Consider the following 15,864-nt stretch of genomic DNA (forward strand, 5'->3'; position numbering starts at 1 on the left):
TCAGGTAGGCATCTTGCCTTATTGAGCAGTGGGGAGAGTGAACATCCTTGTCTCGTTCGTAAGTTTAGAAGAAATGGCTTTAGTTTTTCATCATTGAGTATAAGGCTGGCTGTAGGCTTGTCATATACAGTCTTTATTATATTGGGGAATGTTCCATGGATTCCTAATTTTTCCAGTACCTTCATCATAAAGGGGTGTTGGATCTCATCAAATGCTTTTTCTGCATCTATTGAGATAACCATGTGGTTCTTTTTTTAATTTATTTTTATTTGTGAAAATACTGTACAGACGGGTTACAATTACATGGGCAAGATAATGAGTACATTTCTTATGGAGCATTGTAGCCTCCTCCTTTGTTTCCGCTTCCCATCCCACCCCCTGCCCCCACTCCCCATGCAACCCTCCTCCCCCACCCCCACCAAAGTTGTAAAGTTCGTTTTGGACTTAACGACTTGTATGTCCCATTGTTACAATGGGTCCACCTGTATCCCTATTTAAACGATTTGTTTTTTCCCTTCCCCTCCACAAATTGTACCAACATCAAATACAGTAAAAGCAGGGGTTATACCATGGGGGAAGGACATATAAAGCAACAAAGAAACAATCTTATAAATGTGTTAGAAACAATCTCATGAAAGAAAAAAAAAGTTTGAATACATATCTTAGGATTCATTTCCCTAACATCAACTTATCTGACCTTTTCTGCTTGACTCAGACATATACTAGTTACTGCAAATAAGGGAAACCATGGGACCTATGTTTTTTTGGGCCTGGCTTACTTCACTTAATCTAATTTTTTCCAAGCCTTTCCATTCCTAACAAATGGGGCAATGTCATTCTTTCTGATGGAGGCATAGAAGGAGATGTGGACTGCACTGCATTGTTGGTAGGAGTGTAAACTTGTTCAACCACTTTGGAAAGTAGTATGGAGGTTTCTCAACCATGTGGTTCTTATCCTTGTTCTTGTTGATGTGATGAATTATGCTAATTGATTTGTGTATATGATCTTGTATTTAAAGAATCCCATGGACTCCACTCCCAAAATACTCAAGGTGATTCAAAACTTTGGCAAAGTAGCAGGGTATAAAATTAACCCTCAAAAAAACAATGGCTTTTCTGTATGCCAACAATGAGAAAAGCATGGCTGAAATTAGGAAAGCAACTCCATTCGTAATAGCCCCACAAAAAATAAAATACATAGGAATTAACTTAACCAAAGAAGTGAAGGACCTGAAAAAGGAAATCAAAACAGAACTTAGAAAGTGGCAAAAACTCTCATGCTCCTGGATTGGAAAGATCAACATCGTAAAAATGGCAATACTTCCCAAGGCCATCTACAAATTCAATGTGATACCTATCAATATTCCAACCTCATTCTTCAAGGAAATAGAAGAAACAATCCAAAAATTCATATGGAACAATAAAAGACACCGAATAGCAAAAACGATCCTCAACAGAAAGAACAGTGCTGGAGGATTTTCAATACCAAATTTCAAACTCTACTATAAAGCCATAGTAATCAAAACAGCTTGGTACTGGCACAAGAACAGACCTCAGGACCAATGGAATAGAATTGAAAACCCAGAAATGAACCTACATACCTATAGCCATCTAATCTTTGATAAGGGAGCTAAAAAAAATGGAATGGAAGAAAGACAGCCTCTTCAGGAAATGGTGCTGGCAAAACTGGTTAGCTACTTGTAAAAACCTAAAGCTAGATCCTTATATATCACCCTGCCAGAATCAACTCCAAATGGATCAAAGACCTCAGAGTCAAAGCAGACACTCTGAAAACATTACAGGATGGAATAGGAGAAACCCTAGGTCTCCTTGGCACAGGCCAAAATTTTCTTAATAGAGACCCAGAAACACAACAGTCAAAGAAAGGTTGGACAAATGGGATTTCATGAAATTGCAGAGCTTCTGCATGGCAAAGGACATAGCTAGCAAAATCAATAGAAAGCCCACGGATTGGGAGAAGAACTTCACTAGCCATACAACAGACAAGGGTCTCATATCTAAAATATACCTGAAACTCAAAAAATTAAATCCCCCAAAAACAAATCTTCAAAGAAACAACTGCCCAATAAATAAGTGGCTAAAGACTTAAGGAGAAATTTCTCTGAAGAAGAAAGAAGGATGGCCAATAGACACATGAAGAAATGCTCAACCTCCCTAGCCATAAAAGAAATGCAAATCAAAACAACATTGAGATGCCACCTCACCCCTGTTAGAATGGCAAAAATCAAGAACTCTAATAACAACAGTTGCTGGAGGGGATGTGGACAGAAGGGAACCTTACTACATTGTTGGTGGGAGTGTAAACTTGTTCAACCACTTTGGAAAGCAGTATGGAGGTACCTCAAAAGACTCCACACATAGAGCTATGACCCAGCAATACCACTTTGGGGCATTTACCCAAATGATCACAAACAAGGCCATACTAAAGCTACCAGCACAACTATGTTTATTGCAGCATTATTTACCATAGCTAAGATATGGAATCAATCCAGATGTCCCTAAGTAGATGAATGGATCAAGAAAATGTGGTATATATTCACAATTGAATTCTATGCCTCCCTCAGAAAGAATGACATTGTCCCATTTGTTAGGAAATGGAAAGACTTGGAAAAAATTAGATTAAGTGAAGAAAGCCAGGCCCAAAGAAACATAAGTCCCATGGTTTCCCTTATTTGCAATAACTAGTATATGTCTGAGACAAGCAGAAAAGGTCAGATAAGTTGATGTTAGGGGAATGAACCCCAAGATAAGTATTCAAGTGGTTTTTTTCTTTCATGCAATTGTTTCTAACATATTTATAAGATGATTTCTAGGTTGCTTTGTATTTCCCTCGCCAAGGTATAACCCCTGCTTTCACTGTATTTGATGTTGGTATAATTTGTGGAGGGGAATGGCAAAAACACATCATTTAACTAGGGATACAGGTGGACCCACTGCAACAAAGAGATATACAAGTTGTTATGCCGAAAAACAAACTTCACAACTTTGGTGGAGGGGGAAGGATCGGGTGCGGGAATGTGGGGGGAGTATGGGAAGGGAGGGGGAGGGGAAACAAAGAGGAAGCAACAATGCTTGATAAGAAATGTACTCATAATCTTGCCCATGTAGTTGTAATTCCTCTGTATGGTATTCTCACAATAAAAAAAATAAAAATAAAAAATAAAAAAATAAAAGAAAACAAAAGAAATTTCAGATGGGATAGAAATTTCTGGAGAGTGGTTGTTGTTTTTGGCTATATATTTTGTTAAAAAAAAACCTGCTAAGCAACAATGATAGATAGATTTTCTTTCTAGCAACAATCATGATTTGTTTTTGCTATTTATATAGCTTTATTCTAAAAAAGCTTTAAAAAAGTTAACATATTTATGACTTACAAATATTAAGTATATGTTTATATCACTTTACATATACGTATATTTTTCTTATATATAAAATATATGTATATATAATTTTTGGTTTTGTGTGTGTATATGTGTGTGAAATGTCATCTTATCTGGAAATTTCACAGAAGGGTCATTACATTTTAAATGCAAACAAGTAATTTTACATTTTCATAACAGATGAATCTCTGATGTTAGTTCCAAAAACCTATTAATATCTTTTATTATTGGTCTACCTTGGAAGTTCTAACAGTACTTATTAAAATGGTATCTCCTTAGTCACCAACAGTAATCCACTGGCAAAATAAAATAAAGCATTGCTAATGAAATACAATTCCCAGAGCATACTGTTTCAGACTCTTAATGATAAAGTCACTATTAACGATACATAAAAATAGCCCAGAATATTATGCTTTACAATTATCAATTTCAGGTTATAATAATAGAGTAGAAGAGAAAAAGGCTTTGTGTAGTATAGACAGAAGTTAGAAATATTTCTGCCATTCAAAGCCAATTATGGGAAATCTAGAATTTTTGTCAAAACTGTTCATCTGACATGACACAAGCTAAAAATAACTCATTCATGCTGCAATTTCTCACATCAGTATTTATCTATTTCCTGGTCTCTGAGGGCTGCAGTAACCAAGAAAAACATAAAACTAACTTTGCAGAAGTGACTGCCTTCCAAAAAATTGCATACTTCAAAATAAATTTAATCAAACTGAAATTTGTTGATATTTTGGAATTTTTACAAATCCATACAATAATTTAATGCAGAAAAAAACAAATCATTCTTCTATTCAAGAACTGGTCAGGGCAAAAAATAATATACCACATGAGATTCTGATCTTCGTATTAATATTCAGAATTCAAACTAGGTGTGTGATGTGTAAGGGTAGGAATGGTCATAGGCCCACTACCCTGCTCCATGTCCCATCTCACTGTATTTCCAAGAATAAGAAAAGGAATGGCTAAGCAAGAGCTCAGTGTCCAGAGTTCAAGCCCCATTGTGATCTGTCATTTCCAGCCTCCCCAAACTCACACTTGTAAACCTACCTTTTCAAAGGGCTGAGATCTATCATTTGAAGCTATCCAGAGCAGACAAATCAGAGGTTCTTATCTCCAAAAAAGCCAGAAATGGCAGTGTGGCAGAAATGGTACAGCACCAGCCTTGAGGGAAAAAGTCAACAAGAACACAAAGCCCAGTACTAGATCAGACAGAGACAGAGAGAGGGAGGGAAAGAAAATGGAGGGAGAAAGAGAAATGTTTACCTTTGCTTTTTAGAACCAGGAATAGTTACTAAAAAATAAAAAAGCAATACCTATAGAGAAGGAACTAATAATTATGCTAGCTTCAACTTTTGCTTCAAACAAAACAGTATTAGGAGTTACTCTATTTTACAACTAGAACTCAATATCGTTTTAATATAATCCCGGCATCTTTCAGCAATGGCTATCTCCAAGCACCAATGAAGAGGAAAGACAGAAATAACAGGTAACCAAACAATGAGTAGGAGCTGATAGTAACAGGAAACGTTACAGTCAGACTTGACTCACTGAAAAATACACACAAAGGTTTGTAAATCCAAGCCTTGGGAATACTGTGTGGCAGGGTAGATAAATCTGAACTTCAAAATCAAACTAGATTACTGAAGTGGCTAATGACATTCCAGGTTCTAATTATGCTTTACCTTTTTCTTTTTAACCTTTTTTTTTTAAAGCAACTCTTTTCCAAAAAGGCATCAAGAAATACACCAAATCTATAATTTCAGATTTTAGAGAGCAGTGGAAACTTTTTTCTTATTTCATATAAAACCACATACAAAAATTCTATAAAAGGCAAACAATTATTATTCCTTTTCACAGATAAATACACAGAACAGAAAATTTGAGTGACTTGGGATGGAACCTTTAAGAGGTCAACCCCAGAAAGGTGATTTCTACTCAGTGGCCATGTGCCCTTAATCCTTCCCCTTTCTCGTCTGCTTTTTTGCTTCTCTGTCATGAGGTAAGTGGTCCACACCATGATGTTCTGCTTCATCACAACCAAAAGCCGGGGACTCAATCAACCACTGACTGAAACCTTCAAATCTCAGCCAATTTTTCTTTTTATCATCACAAGTGTTGATGGCAATAACAAGAAAAATTAACACAGCTAGAAAATTGCAGGTGGAATTTAGGTTCAGGTAGTCTACCTAATTTCAAAGCTATCCTTAATTTCTACCTTATCTGCTTCTTATAAATAAATATGCAAGTAGTCATGAAAGGCATTTATTGTGTGATCCCTATATGCTTAGCATTGTTTAAAGCCAGATCAATGGATTAACTCACTTAATTTTCATCATCGCTCAATGGTATTTCCAGACAAGGAAAATGAACCCAAAAGAGGTCAATGAGATGCCAACTTCCATTTGTTTCCCATTCTATGGACCAAATAGAGACCTATATTTTCACAGTAGGGTAGAGGCAGAAGTTATAGAAATGGTGACAATGGCCTTCCTTGCACAAAACTGCCATGGCTCAAGCAACTCAAAGAAGAAATATAAATTTGTAACATGGAGCTACAAATATGACTTGGAGACAAAACTAAGTAATTTCAAATATATAATGAGTACTCATTATTTTCAAATTCTACAAACAATGAGTACATTATTTTAAAATTCTACAATCAAACTGTTTATAAATCCAACTTCAAATACATAAAACTTACATCAAGTGAGGCAAAACCGAACCCTAACTACTTTATTTTCAACAGGAAACCATTAAGTTAGAAGCATATCTCCAAACATGAAGACAAGTGGTAGGATTAGTCAGCTTCACAAAGATACAGATAAGGTATATGGTGGAAAACGTTGGATTTCTTTCTGACTCTAGGCACTTAAAACAATTAAAGTAGGAATTATACTTGGTAAGCCAATGCTATACACCCATTATGCTCAGTCCTTCACAAACCTCATGTCACAAACCCTCCAAAACCCAGCAAGACAGGTATTGTTCTTTACATTTTTAAAGCAATAAATTTGGACAACCAGTTTTCCCAAGCTCACACAGACAAAGGACAAAGCTGTTACTCAAACCTGGTCCATATTCGTAGCAAACATAAGTGCATGTAAGAAAATGTAAAATATATTTAGTAGAGAGCCTAAAAGGCCATAAAGGCACATTATCATTCTAGAAATAAACAGATCTTTAAATCCCAACCTATCAACCTTCCCTTCTCCTTCTTCCTTTATAGCCCATTTTAATCACCCTGGATTTCAATATATAGTCTCATAAAAATGGGGAAAAACATAGTAAAAACTTGGTAGTGATTTCATGATGTTTTGTATCACAGAACCAATCCATCACAAACAGTGGTCTTTTACCTTACTTTAAAATTATATCCCTCCTAAATTATTAAGTTTTCTAAGTTAAGAGAGACAGAGAGTTAAACCTTTAAATACTGTATCCTAACCATTCACTTTTTCTGATCCATCTCAGTTGGCTGCCCTTTGACTTTCTATGTACATTAGCATTTCTATTTAGTGGGAACACATCTGGCTATATTGATATGGCTACATGCAGAAATAATTGCAGATTTATGTATGTACATGGATTTATGAACACATAAAATTCCTTTCTCTGTCAGCGAAAGCAGGTAAGCAGACTTAGAAGCAAAAATAAACCCAGAAGCAGCAAACATACCAAGAGACCAGATCTTGGCATCTACCACCCTTCTCTAACAAAAGGATTTATAGAAATCTGATTCTAGGACTGGGGTGGGAAATATAAAATAACCCTTGTAATGTCAATAAAACCTTAGGAAAATAGACCAGTATCTTACAATGAGATAGAGGAAGCAATCAGAAGTCTTCCAACAAGGAAAAGCCCAGGACCAGATGGATTCACTATGGAATTCTATAAGACCTTTAAAGAGGAACTAATACCCATACTTCTCAAACTCTTCCAAGAAACAGAAATAGAATAGAAACAGAATGAGCTATACCAAACTCATTCTATGGAGCCAATATCAAACTCATCCTCAAACCAGGCAAAGACCCAACAAAAAAAGACAACTACAGACCAATCTCCTTGAGGAACACAGATGCAAAGCTCCTCAATAAAATTTTAGCCAACAGAATCCAGACACATATCAAAAAATCATACATTATGATCAAGTAGGCTTCATCCCAGATATGCAGGGATGGTTTAACAAAACGTAAATCAATAAATGTAATCTATCATATCAACAGATCCAAGGTGAAGAACTACGTGATTATATCCATTGATGTGGAAAAAGCTTTTGATAAAATACAACATTATTTCCTGTGAAAAGCTCTGGAGAAAATAAGAAGAAACATTCCTTAAAACAATAAAAGCCATATACGACAGACCAATAGCCAATATTATACTTAATAGGGAAAAATTACAACCAATTCTCCTAAAATCAGGAACACAGCAAGGATGCCCACTCTCACCACTCCTCTTCAATATAGTTCTGGAACTCTTAGCCAGAGCAATAAGGCAAGAAAAAGACATTAAAGGATCTGCATAGGGAAGAAAGAAGTTAAATTATCCCTTTTTGCAGATGACATGATATTATACCTCAATGATCCCAACAACTCTATCCCCAAACTCCTAGAACATATAAACCACTTTGGCAAAGTAGCAGGATACTCACAAAAATCAGCTGCCTTTCTGTATACCAAAAACATACAAGCAGAAAGGGAAATCGAGGGAACAATCCCATTCACAATAACCTTAAAAAATATTAGGAATCAAACTAACCAAAGATGTAAAGGAACTACTTAATGAAAACTATAAAAACTTAAAGAAATCATAGAGGACACCAGGAAATGGAAAGACCTTCCATGTTCTTGGATAGGCAGTATTAATATAGTGAAAATCACCATACTGCCAAAATTTATATACAAACTCAATGTAATTCCCATTAAAATCCCAATGACGTTCATTACTGAAATAGACAAAACAGTCCAAAAATTTATATGGAGCAACAAAAGACCTAGAATAGCCAAAACAATTCTAGGCAAAAAAAGACAACATGGGAGGTATCTCGATGCTAGACTTCAAACTCAACTAACGAGCCACAGTAACAAAGACAGCTTGGTACTGGCACAAAAACAGACCCAGAGACCAATGGAATAGATTAGAAGATCCAGAAAGAAAACCATACTCTTACAGTCAGTTGATATTTGACAAAGGAGCCAAAGACATAGAGTGGAAGAAGCATATCCTCTTCAACTACTGATACTGGGAAAACTGGGCGGCCACATACAGAAAACTAAAAGTGAACCCCAGCCTGTCACCATGCACTAACATCAATTCAAAATGGATTAAAGACCTTAACATCAAACCTGATACTGTGCAACTACTGCAGGACAGAGTAGGCGAGACACCTGAACTTAGGCACAGGCAGGAACTTCCTAAACAGAGTCCCAGGGTCACAACAAATTGGAGAGTCTCGACAAATGGGACGACCTTAAAATAAAAAGTTTCTGCGCAGCTAAAGACACAGCAACCAAACTAGAAAGACAGTCAACTAATTGGGAAAAAATATTTACCAGGAATACATCAGACAAAGGCCTAACATCCATTATACACAGGGGACTCAAGAAACTAATCCTTCCCAAATCTAACAAACCAATTACTAAATGGGCAAGGGAAATAAAGACAGACTTCTCAGAAGAAGAGACAAAAATGGCAAAGAAACACATGAGGAAATGTTAATCATTCCTGGCTGTAAAGGAAATGCAAATAAAAACAACCCTGAAATACTACCTTACCCCAGTCAGAATGGCCCGCATCCTAAATTCAGCAATGGCAAATGCTGGAGGGGATGCGGAGAAAGAGGAAGGCTACTGCACTGCTGGTAGGAATGTATACTAATACAACCACTATGGAAAGCCATCTGGAGGTTCCTCAGAAAACTAAATATAGACCTCCCTTATGACCCAGCCATACCACTCTTAGGCATCTATCCTGAGCAACAGGAACCAGGATACAAGGACACATGTACCTCCATGTTCATTGCAGCACTGTTGACAATAGCCAAGATATGGAAACAACCCAGATGCCCCATTACTGATGAGTGGATACAAAAATTGTGGTACCTTATACAATGGAATATTATGCAGCCATTAGAGAGGACAAAAAAAATGGTATTTGCAGGGAAATGGATAGAACTAGAAAAAATCATTTTGAGTGAGGTAAGCCAAGAGCAAAGAGACAAATGGCACATGGTCAACCTGATATGTGGATGTTAAATCCAAAACATAAGGAGATATGACAAAGTAAACAAGACTCGAGAAACAAAGGACCTCCACTCATCTTGTTGTATCATTACTAAACGACCCCATGCTGCTAACCACATATATGGATATATGCACACATCTGAGGGAAACTAGGAGGAGGACACAGAAACAGAGGAAAAAAGGGGAAAACATAAAACAGTGGGACCCATCAGATGCACTGGACATAGATCAAAACGAACTACGCAACTCAAGGGCAGCCATGGGAGAGAGGGAATGAGAGGGATAGAGGGAACAGCTAAACTAAGCCAAAAGAAAAAAAAAAGGTATCTATCACCCATTGTGGAAGAAACAGCTGTACTGTCAAAGCTCATAGAATTCACAAACTTTATAGATCACAATAATGACAATTTGCATCATAAAGGTTAGAATGTGTTTGTGACTTTAAGTATCACTATCTCACAATACTGTGAAATTTGTGAAATTTATGTAACCACTTAATCACAATAAAAATTTTTTAAAAACTTAGGAAATGCTCAAAAACAAGCAAAAAAAAAATACTCACAATAATGAGAATGTGCCAAAGGAACAAATGGACCAACTAAAAAAGCTTGCAGTGGCCAGAGCTAAACAATTTATAAAACTAAGCAAAGTATATTGGATTATATCCCTAAGTATAGCACACTTTCCATACTTAATTTTTTTATTTTGAAATTCCCTTGGGCTGGGAAGGTGGCTCAGTAGTAGAGCGCTTGCCTTGCATGCATGAGGCCCTGGGTTCGATTCCTCAGCACCACATAAGCAAAAAGGAAAAAAAAAAAAAAAGCTGGAAGTGGCGGTGGGGCTCAAGTGGTAGAGCGCTAGCCTTGAGCTGAAGAGCTGAGGGACAGCGCCAAGGCCTGGAGTTCAGGCCCACGACCGGACCCAAAAAAAAAAAAGAAAGAAAGAAATTCCCTATTCCTCTATACGAGATCTTCTGTTGGAACTTGCCACAAACATAGAAGTAAATCTTCAGAACATTTTACATTTCCCATCACATCAGCAAAAAGATAAATCAGAGTATAGTTTCCTGCTGTCATTTACGGATGGGGTTAGACCCAGAAGTTGTTGATTAGCAAACAAACAGAGCCAAATATTGCTAATGCTTCTGGGGACTTTAGGCAACTTATCAAGCAATGTTTGCTCTACTGAAGTACCACCCAGGGGGATAGGACAGCATTAATTTCCACGGGATTTAATTTCACATGCCCACTAATGTACAATGCATCAATCCCATCTCTACCTATCTTCTAAACATTTCTTGTTCATATATGTATATATGACATACATATCATTGTAAATAATTGGTTAATGAAAAACAAAGGAAAAGAGGGAAATCTCTTAGGTAGAAAAATGCTACATAATTAATATAGACACTTTGCTTTGAGGAGGGGAACACAACACCCCACTTAGGGGAAGGCTGCACTGAGAATCATTTTCAAAGAGTACAACCAGGTCAATTGAAGTCAACATTAGTAGTGAGGCTGTCAGACCATATATGTGATATGATGTGAAAAAATACTACTTTAATTTGGGTGTCCATGACTCATGCCAGTAATCCTGGCTATTCAATAGGCTACAATCTGGAGGACTGAATTTGAAGCCAGCCTAGCAGAAGAGTCTGCAAGACTCTTTCTCTAATTAACCAGCAAAATGCCAGACTGGAGGTATGGCTTAAACATGGAACATAAGCTATAAGCAAGAAAGCTAAAGGAAAGCTCCAGTACTTGGGGAGAAAAAAACAAACAAACATGTTATTTTATCGCTGTGCTTTTCTTCTCCAAAATCTAGGACTTGTGTTAATCATGGCATCATATAAATCCCCACCAAAGGACATTCTACAAAATATCTGACCAGCTCTCCTATTTGTCAAAGTCACTGAAGACATAGAAAGTTTTCCAAAAGAGCCTAAGGTGACATGACTAAATGTAATATAGTATATTTGATAGAGGTAGGCAACAGTAAAAAACCTTTAGGTAAAAACTAATGAAATCTGAGTAAAGTTATGAGATTTAGTTAATAATACATATCTATTAGTCCATTAATTGTAAAAAAATTACCATACTAATGCAGGATGTTATTAACATGTAAAACTGACTGAGGGGCAAATGGAAGCTCAGTGATTTTTCTTTAATTCTCCAATAGCCCTAAAATATTTGGGCCTACATATATTAGCACAGAGGAAACACCTGAACTTTGAGCTGTAGCTTAAATAGCTATAGCACATTATAACATGCTGTGAACTTGAACAAGTGTGTCAAGAATGAACACTTTTTTAGGAAAACTGGACCTTTATTTCATTCCATGCATAGAAACTAACTCATGATGGACTTACAACTTAAGCCTAAACTATAAGGAAAACATAGAGCAAACTTCGTGACATTGGCCTTGGCAATGGTTTCCTGGGCAAGCCACAATGCCGTATCAAAAAGACAGTATAAAAATCAAGAAGTGGGACTACATCACACTAAAAAGAGTCTGCATAGGAAAGGAACAGTGAACAGAGGGAAAAGATACCTAATGAATGGGGAAAGTATTTGCACGATGAATATGTGATAATTTGTTAAACTCAAAATAAAAAGTGAAATTCCTACAACTCAATAGTGAAAAACTAATGACCTAATTTTTCAAATGAGGTCAATAATTTTTTCAAATGAAGTCAATCTATAGTCCTCCAAAGAAAGTCTACAAATATCCAACAGATATATAAAAAGTGTTCAAGTTCACTAATCATCAAGGAAAAAAACAAATAAAAATCAAATGAATCACCTCACCTTTGACACAAATAACCCAAAGTATGGAAGCAAGTTCAGGGAGAATGAATCCTTGCTCATTATTGGTGGGAATTGTCTCTGTGGAACACAGTATGGAGTCTCTTGAAAAAATTAACATACAGCTATCATATGATTCAGCAATCACTTCCAGATATTTGTCCAAAAGAACTACAATCAGGATGTCAAAGAAAGCTGAGTACTCCGTATTTACTACCATGCTATTCAGGATAGCAAATTCTTAGGCCCTTTCTCAGATATCCAGGCTGATGTCTGTGCATGAAGCCCTGAAATGAATGTTCTATCAAGATCTCTCTTTACCTGATTCTGATGCACACCAAATAAGAGCCACTACTTTGAGCCACACTTAGTGGACTGTCACCACCTAAAGGCTATTTGAAGTCCATTGTTGTCCAACTTGACTGTATATTAGCCTTACCTGGAAGCTTCTATCATGGTGCCCTACGTCAGAGTCTGATGTAATAGTTTGTTAATCCAGAGTCATATTCCAATGTTCATCAGTGTTGAGATTCTTAACTTTAAATAATGGTATAATTTCAAGCCAATGAGGAAAATATAATGAAGAAATCATCATATATACTGTTTTCATTAAAATCACACATGTATGGGGGACACATATGATCAAAGTACTTTCTATATGTAAAAAATGTCATAATTAATCCCACTAATGTGTACAATTAAAATACATTAATAAAATAATTAAGAGCTTATTTCAAGACTGGCATAAAAGGAGCACAGTTAGAAAGAAAAAATAATCATCTGCCTGTCAAATAAATATAAATTAACAGAACTAGTCAATACTGAAGCAAAACACAAAGTGGAAATTAATAACAGCATGCTACATTACTACAGAATAACTCTAGAGGCATGTATCTGTTCATAACCGCAGTTACCCTGGGGCTGGGAGGATATGAAGTACTACACTAGAATAGGAAGGAATTTAGTAATGCACTGATATATGAAGGAATTTAGTTTCAGCTGTGCTGTTCTTATCTTTTGGAAAATGGGTTGTATTTCAACATTTAATATGAAATTATTGTTAGAAAAGAGCTTGTTCAAGGCCATCAGTTTAAAACCCCCCGTATGGAGAAAAAAATGACTGGTATCTTTGATCATAAGTATTAAATCCTTTACAAACAAACAGAATGATTTGGTTATAAATTGTTGGACAATATCTGTAATAAGTTGGACAATATCTGGACAAGTAATAGCAAGATATTGTGTATTTATAAAAATGTTCACAGAAAGTATTAAGGATCCATTTACATTCAAACAATTATCACTGGACACTGGCTTATGTAAATAATCACAGCTACTTAGGAGGGTGAGATCAGGGAGGATCCTATACATTCCAGGCTAGCCACAGCAAAAATTAAAACTCTACCTCAAAAATAACCAGAGCAAAAAAGAGCTAGAGATGTGGCTCAGGCAGCAGAGAATCTGCCTAGGAAGTACCAAATTTTGAATGAGTTCAAACCTTAGCAGTGCCAAAAATAAAGACTGTTGAGATAACTCTCTCTACTCTAGGCTGCCTGGACCTGTAGGAAGGGTGACATGGCAGGTCTTTCCTTTCTGCATTCTTCAATCAACATGACTCCATCCAGGGGACAGTGTGTGATGACTCTTGGGGTTTTGAAATTGCTCAGGTGGTGTGTGACAGCTGCAGCATTAACAGTAGTGGCATCTGCCAGGAAATTGGACCCACATGGCTCAGTGCACAGTGATGTGCGGTGGGACTGTGTCTTCCTTGTGGGACTGTCCTGTCAGGCCAGAGGGAGACAGCCACTGTGGACAGCTGCCTCCCCCAAACTTCAGGGATCAAAGGCCCACCAAACACTACAGATCGCCCATCTTTTATTGCATCTGGGATTCACACTGTTGGCCCTTCTCATGGCATTTCTCTTGTGTACTCTGAAGCAAACAGCAGCTTCTGTCTCCTCAAGAGAACAGAATTTTGTCCACCAGGCTCAAATCTGAGAAATTAATTCTTGATTAAAGGTAAACCTGAACTTATTGACTTTCTCAGAAAATGCCAATGAGTCAGACACATTTGATGCTCCTAGACTAATTTCTGTCTCGATAACTTTCTATTTCTATAATTAAAAAATGTTACTCTGCCGGGCACTGGTGGTTCATACCTGTAATCTTAGCTACTCAGGTGACTGGGAGCTGAGGATTTCAGTTCAAAGCCAGTCTAGGTAGGAAAGCCCAAGAGTATTTTTTTTATTATTATTATTTGTGAGAATTGTGAGAATACTGTACAAAGGAGTTATAATTACATGGGCAAGATAACGAGTACATTACTTTTTTTGGGGGGGGGCAGTCATGGGGCCTGAACTCTGGGCCTGGGCGCTGTCCCTCAGCTCTTCAGCTCAAGGCTAGCACTCTACCACGTGAGCCACAGCGCCACTTTCAGGCTTTTTTCTTTTTGCTGAGGAATCAAACCCAGGGCCTCATGCATGCAAGGCAAGTGCTCTACCACTGAGCCACCTTCCCAGCCCCACGAGTACATTTCTTATCAAGCATTGTTGCCTCCTCGTTGTTTCCCCTTCCCATCCCTTCCCATACTCCTCCCCTCCTCCCATACGATCCTCCCCACAAGCCCAATAGTCTTATCTCCAATTAACCACCAGAAAACCAAAAGTGGAGCTGTGACTCAAAGTAGTAGGGTACTAGACAATGCCCAGACCCTGAGTTCAAGCCCCACAACCAACCCAAAACAAAGATGTTATTCTGAGACATAAGGGAAAGGAAAATTAGAATTTATAACCCAATGATTCCAGTTGTTAAGATACCTTGATAGGAACATGACCTATCAAATGGTAATGATTTCAGAACTATTTCTGTAGAATCCTCTGTTTCTGACTGTTCCAAACACTGCTGCTGAATTTACAAAAATGAAGTTCATGGCTAGATGCAGCCGGTGGCTCGTGCCTATAATACTAGCTACTCATATCTGAGGATCACAGTTCAAAGATAGCCCAGGAAGAAAAGTGTGAGACTCTTATCTCCAATTAACCACCAAAAAGTCAGAACTAGAGCTGTGGCTCAGGTGGAAAAGGCAGCCTTGGGCAAAAAAAGCTCAGGGACAATGTCAAGGCTCTGAGTTCAAGCCTCAAAGCTGGAACAAGGAGAAAACCACAAACACACAATGAAGTTCATTAATGTGAGTATTCAGTGGTATATGTGAGACTTTCAGAACTTGCAAATTATATTTTTAAAAGATTATTACATTCCCCTCCAAATAAAGAAGAAAAATATTCATCTCTCTTTTTTAAACAAACACACAACTAAGAGGCCCAAAATTCTACTTTCAAGTCCAATTCAGACATGAATTAGACTAAAACCATCCTAATGTAAAAAACACTAAACAAAAAACATCCT

The 15,864-nt window shown here is 37.1% G+C and overlaps 1 protein-coding gene across 1 annotated transcript in view; it reads right to left on the minus strand.

Moving 5' to 3' along the window:
- The window catches only part of Slc2a13 (solute carrier family 2 member 13), a 349,959-nt gene that overhangs the window by 220,113 nt on the left and 113,982 nt on the right, over positions 1–15,864 (minus strand). The window lies entirely within an intron of this gene.

This window comes from Dipodomys merriami, unplaced genomic scaffold, assembly GCF_024711535.1.
Source record: "Dipodomys merriami isolate MVZ:Mamm:240054 unplaced genomic scaffold, mDipMer1.0.p SCAF_10, whole genome shotgun sequence".
NCBI classification, from domain to species: domain Eukaryota; kingdom Metazoa; phylum Chordata; class Mammalia; order Rodentia; family Heteromyidae; genus Dipodomys; species Dipodomys merriami.